General features: G+C 41.2%; 1 protein-coding gene across 4 annotated transcripts in view; it reads left to right on the top strand.

Moving 5' to 3' along the window:
- Positions 1–366: 366 nt before the first annotated feature.
- The window catches only part of DIS3L2 (DIS3 like 3'-5' exoribonuclease 2), a 375,400-nt gene continuing 369,463 nt past the window's right edge, over positions 367–6,303 (top strand). For all 4 annotated transcript variants that reach the window (XM_060107077.1, XM_060107079.1, XM_060107080.1 and 1 more), the window contains exon 1: positions 367–430. The gene's annotated coding sequence lies outside the window, so the exon portion shown is untranslated. The remainder of the gene's footprint in view (positions 431–6,303) is intronic.

The following is a 6,303-nucleotide window of genomic DNA, read 5'->3' as shown; positions in this document are numbered from 1 at the left end:
CAGGAGAGGACCGGCGTGGCTACACCCATAAGCTAGAAGTTGGGGGCAGGCGTCGCCGGCTGGGTGAGAGGCGGCCCGGCGGGTCACAGCACTGAGGATTGGGGCTGGGGGCATTCAGGAGCAGGGGCGGGAGGGTTCCCGCCAGCGGCTGGCCCCTGAGGCAGCAACAGTCGTCGGCTACAGCCAGTCGTCTCCGCGAGGCCAGGCCACAGCAGTCGGGAGTGCCCTCCGCCTGGCCCTGCCCTGCTCCGCTCCGGCTGCCGCAGGGCAACTACAACAGACCACCCCCTCCGCTGCGCACTCACCCCCGCGCCTCACTTTTGGCCCCTCCCGGCCACCGTTGCCTCCATAACACCGCGCCCGTGACCCGGAAGAGCATTCTCCTTAGCAACTGCGGGACCGCGGCGGCGCTTGCCTCCCGGGAGACACGGTGAGGCCTCCCCGTCCCCTCCTCGCGCGCCCCACCTCGACCCCTCCCCAGGAGCGACCCCGGGTCTGGCCTTCGAGGCCTCCGCGTCGCTTCGAGGGGTACCTGCGCCGGCGGCCCCGGGCGAGTGCCCTCTGCCTCTGGAATCGCTCCCCGGCCCTGGCGTCGCCCCTGCCCACCCCACGCCCCACGCTCCTAGCCCACCCGGTCTCCCAGGCCCGTCTCCTCGCCCCCGAGCCCCGCCGGCCCTCCCTTGTAGCCTAGTATGGGGTCCTGAGAGGAGAAGCAGAGTTAAACAGGGCCTCTTGCTGTAGAGAGAACGCTTCCCGAGGTTCGGGTCACCTGTGGACGCGTTCTTGTGGGTCCGGATACATATGTTTGGGATTGACAGGGATGAGGCGCCTTAGGATCCTTGAACAGCAGCCACTTTATTGTAATACTTGGTGTTTGCCCGCCGCTTGGCGCTTTACAAACTGGTATACTTTATCTGCTTCGTTGATCGTGGAGACTCATTTAATCCAGCGTTTTGAACTGACCCTTTAACTGGGAATTAGCTTTCCAGTTTTTAGTGCGTTTAGTATTCTGTAAGTTGGATTTTGTGTCTTAACAGTTCTCTACGGAAGGAGCTCTCCTTGGGACTGAGTAGGTTTGGGAAAAATTTCAAGTGAAATTTGCTACGTTGAAGAAGTAGGGGCAGGTGTTGTTAATATCTTTGATTTACATTTGAAAACAGTTTCAACACAATCTCTGTTAGAATCCCAGCTGGCTTCCCCTCCCCCCCCAGAAATTGACAAAGTAAAATTTATATGAAAATACAAGAGACTGAAAACCTCCCTTAACTGAGTTTGAAGAAGTGGGACTAAGGAAACTCTAAGCCTTATTTGAACATTGTTGGATAACTACATTATAATTAATCCAATGACAGTGGAGCTAAAACTGAGACATATGAACAGTTTTCGAAAATGACATTATATGGGACTAAAATGCAGGAGTTTATATATCAAAATCCATTATTCAAAACAATATAATTTCATTTCAGCTCAATAAGTAATTATTAAGTACTTACAGTGCTCAGCAATTGCTTAGAGACATAGAAGAGCCAGAGAAATTTATACGGGCATCTGAATTGATTTTTTTTGTAAGAGTTGAATAGGGATTTTCGGCTCAATTGCTTTGGGCATCCTCCAAAGATTCATTTGTGAAGATGCGCAAACTCTTAAGCAGACATTCTGTGATATTTTATTGCTTTCTTACAGGTTTGGTGCCCATTTATTCACTTATTCAACAAGTATTTGAGTGCTTACTTGGTACTAGGCACTGCGTTTAGCATTGGAAGTTGGGGAGAGTGAATGCATGCATGATCCCTGTCCTCAGCGGATGCAATCCAGTTAATCACATGAATGTAAAACTGCAACTGTGACAAGTATTTGAGTTAGGGAAGTCACAGAAGTGACATTTGAACTGAGATCTGAAGGATGCACAGGAAGGGAAGAATGATCCAGTCAGAAAAAACAGCAAGGGCAAAAAGACCCTGTGATGGGTTCATGTAGAGGACTGGGGACTTAAGATACAGATCTGTGTGTCGCTCAGGAAGAGTGTAGAAGAATCTAGTGAGAGGGGGTTGGAGAGGTGGGCCAGAGGGTGCTGGGCCTTGTAAGCAGGTTGAAGAGTTTATCTTTGGAGTAAAGAGAAACCTCTGTACAGTTTTACTTAGAGACTTAGGCTAGATTGTGGGTGGGTATGACACAGTTAGATTGTGTTTGACTAGCCTGCTTTGTATCTTCTACTATTGCTTAGTGATTGCATTGTCTTCTCTTTCTTCGTTTTCTCAACATGCTCTTTCAGCTTTATTGCTGTTGAGGGAGACTCCATGTACCATTAGCAAGGCACATCTACTTTTTTTTTTAATTGGGAAAAAGGAATTTTAGGGATTAGAATTGGACATTAGAAGTCAGTTGAGTTGAAATATTTTTGCATTAGTATGACTGCTAGGAGACTAGTTTCTGTGACTCTTTTTAATTGTGGTTAAAAAAAATACATAGTATAAAATTTACCCTCGTAACCATTTTTTAAGTGTGCAGTTAACTATATTTACATTGTTGTGTAACATCGCTAGGACTTTTTCATCTTGCAAAACTAAATTCTGTACAACTGCCTATTTCTCCTTCCCACCAACTCCTGGCAACCAACCTTCTACTTTTTATTTTCATGATTTCGACTACCCTAGATATCGCATATAAGTGAAATCATACATTTATACTTTCATACTCCTTCTCTGCAATATCCTCCTTCTCCCATCAGTCAATTCTAATCCTACCAGTTCTTTAAGGCCCAGTTCCTCTCCCTTGTCTTTCAACTTGAATTAATAGATCCAGAGTGGAAGAGGCCTTAGAAATTATCCTGTCTTATTCTAGGCGAGAAAATAGAGTTCTGTAGAAGTTTCAGTGATTAGCCCAAGGACAGACATCTTAGTGAGTTGGGGCAGAGTTGGGACTAGAGCTCTGGTCTTTCAACTTCTGGGTGGGTGCCTTTACTGCTTCAGTCTGCTTACATGTTGTGACTTCGTGCTTTATTCTTTAGTTAGACCAGAAGTACCACTGAGGCGCAGAAACTGATTTTCACATCCCCATTCCAATATGTTGAGGCATATTCGATGCCTAGGAAGTATTTGTTGACGAATTGATTGTCTTTAGGACTTTCATTGCCTAGAAGGTGACTCTGCATAAAATTTTGAACTTCATTGATTCAGATCCTTGATTGTATTAATCATATTTACATTTGTCCTTCTGCAGTTGAATGATTCTTTCACTTTTGCCATCAGAGTTGAGACTCTCTCACTTTTTCCTGTCTTTATTGCATGTATTTGCCCATGGCATGTATACTTGGGTTCCCCTGCACATTTTAATGAGGAAGCCATCAGAAATGAAAAAGAACACATTAAACTTTTTAGGTTAGCTGATTTATTTTGAGGCAAAGGTTTATGTTTATTTGTGAGTTTTATTACTGCTAAATGGTTTTGAAAGAGTCATATTTGTACTACTTTTTATAGTGTTCATCTCACAATGCTTACAGACTAGTTGATTTTAGGTATTGGACTGGAAATTATTTTGAGGTGGCTCAGTATTTTAAGTACAAAAAAAGTATAACGAAGTGTTTTCTGGTGTGAGGAAGATTTGTAAATTTTTATTTTCAGTTTCCCCATTTATTCCAGACTTTGGTTTTCTGTAATGTTGACCAGCCTTATAGGATCAGCCTTATAGGATACAGTTTTTAGAGTATCCTTTTACTGTAACCTTCAAAAAGTTTTTTTGTTTTATCTGGGGAGTTTCTGTGGGAAATGAAGTTCATTTTCATTCAAGTACTACTAAGCACATGTACAGATCAAACTGTGGGCCTGGAATGGTTCTGTAAATCCCTCTGCGGTCCGGCTATTGGTGCCATTGTTGGTGACGTGAGAGAAACTCAGCCAGAATTCTTGTTATCTTTATTAGACTGAGGGTGGTGGAACTGCACAAGATGCTTGTTCGTGTCATGTAACAGGAGGTAGAAGGATTTGACAATAAGAACTTTTCAGATAGCATTTTATTTGGAACCATAGCAAGAACTTGATGCCCCAGAGTTGCAATTATGTGATTAACTCTCGTGTTGATGCTAGATTTAGTCAAGTTTAGTCAGCCATTAGTCTAAAAAAACTTCTTTCCCAATTTTTAAAAATTGTGATAAAATACACATAATATAAAATTTACCATCTTAACCATTTTTTGGTGTACAGTTCAGTGATATTAAATACATTCATAGTGTTTTGCGATCATCACCACCATTCATCTCCAAAAACTGAAACTCTATACCCATTAAACCACGATTTCCCATTCTTCCCAGCCTCTGGCAACTACTAGTCTGCTTTCTGTCTCTGTGATTTTGACCACTATAATTACCTCATATAAGTGGAATCACACAGTATTTGTCTTTTTGTGCATAATGTTCTCAAGGTTCATCCATATTGTAGCATATGTCAGAATTTCCTTTTTAAGGCTTGTATGTATTAACCACATTTTGCTTATCCATTGATCCATTGATGGGCACTTAGGTTGTTTCCACGTTTAGCTGTTGTGAATAATGCTGCTAATGGACATGAGTGTGCAGTCCAACTACTTCTGATTCCTTTCTTAAAACCCAGTAATAGCTGCCTCTGGGATGCACTAGTGGTGGCAGACAAGAGATAGTGTTCCCACTAGTAGGAAGGGACTTTCATGTTACACAAAGCACAGTGAAAATGTCTGATGAAATTAGCTGGAGATAAGGGCCAATGAAGAGGTACCCTGCCCTCAGAAAATGCCTTCTAATTAGAAAGTTAAGAGGAAGGGGATTATCATTTATGGAGCCCCTCCTATGTGTTGAGTAATTCACATGTATTATGTCATTAAATATCAATTGTTGCCCATTGAGCAAGAGGATTCAACTCTTTTACTGAGGAGAATATAGAGGCTCAGGAAGTTTACTTAGGTCATAAGGCAGTAAGTGTTAGAACTAAGGTATGGACCCATGTCTGTCTGATTCCAAAGTCCATATTCCTTCCACCACACCACACTGTGCTACTTCTCTAAATCAGGTTCTGATTTCAGCATGAATGCTACGTATGAGAACATCAACATCAGTTCCAGAGGAACCATAAGGAAAAGGGCAAGTAATGAAGTAGGCTGATACAGTAGGGAGTTACCTGTTCCCTGTGGTTTAAAAAAATCCTTCAAATGAAGGACAGTAATTGTCGGAGTGTTTGATAGACGTGAGAGCTTGGGTACCTAAACCAGGAGGAGGCAGGAAGTTATGTAATGCTAATTGACTAACTTTGCCCTTTAGATTCCTCTGAGGCTTCCTTTAATGAAATTGGATTGTTTCTTTCTCCCATTAGGATTTGAAGAGGAAGAGGTTTGTAGTGATTGTCTAGGTGCTGAGGGATTTGGAGAGAAGCCCCAAACATTTGTGTTTAACTTCACCTCATTTAGAGAGCATTTCTCTACATGGGAAATAGTTGCTCCTTTCCCTCTTCGCCTTGGTCAGCTTTAGTTAGTTTTAGAGGATTGAATATGAAACTGTAGCAGCAGTTATAAGAGGGAGGAGATAACAGCACATGGTTATTTTTGTTTTAATTGTACTTAAAATCAACAATTTACATGGTTTGTTATTCTTTTTAGTTATTTTACGTTTTTTAAATGAAAACATATTTGAATTGTTCATAGATCTTTTGCTCCAATAAGACATTTGTTTTCTTTATGATTTACTGAATTTTGCCAGTTCAAATCAGTCTTAATAGTTTGGAAGTAAGGATGCCCTATGAATTTTATGACGAAAATATACATTATTAATAGGGAATACTTTTAATGATTGGATTAGGAACCAATTTGTATTGTGAAGCATTATTAGTTATTGGTTAAGACCATATTTTTTAAAAGCTGGATAATTGAGGTGTTGTCAACTTACTATAAGTTGTACGTATTAAAAGTATACAATTTATTAAGTTTTGGTATATGTGTATACTCAAGAGACTATTATCACAAACAAGGTAGTGAACATATCCATCACCCCCAAAGCTTTCATTACATCCCTGGCTCCTTGACCCCCATGCCAGACAACCACTGATCTTTCTGTAATTATATATTAATTTTATTTCCTAGAATTTCCTGGAATTTTATATAACTGGAATCATATAGTATGTAGTTATGCTTCTTTCACTCAGTATAATTATTTTGATATTTATCCATTTTTTTTAGTGTATCAGTAGTTGATTCCTCTTTAATGCTGAGTAATATTCCTTTGAATGGACGTATCAGAAGTTTATTAATACATTCACCTATTGATGGATGTATTGGTTGTTTCTA

The sequence above is a fragment of the Mesoplodon densirostris genome, chromosome 8, assembly GCF_025265405.1.
Source record: "Mesoplodon densirostris isolate mMesDen1 chromosome 8, mMesDen1 primary haplotype, whole genome shotgun sequence".
Lineage (NCBI taxonomy): Eukaryota > Metazoa > Chordata > Mammalia > Artiodactyla > Ziphiidae > Mesoplodon > Mesoplodon densirostris.
Note: the sequence above shows the minus strand (reverse complement) of the source record. Positions and strands in the feature narration are given on the sequence as shown.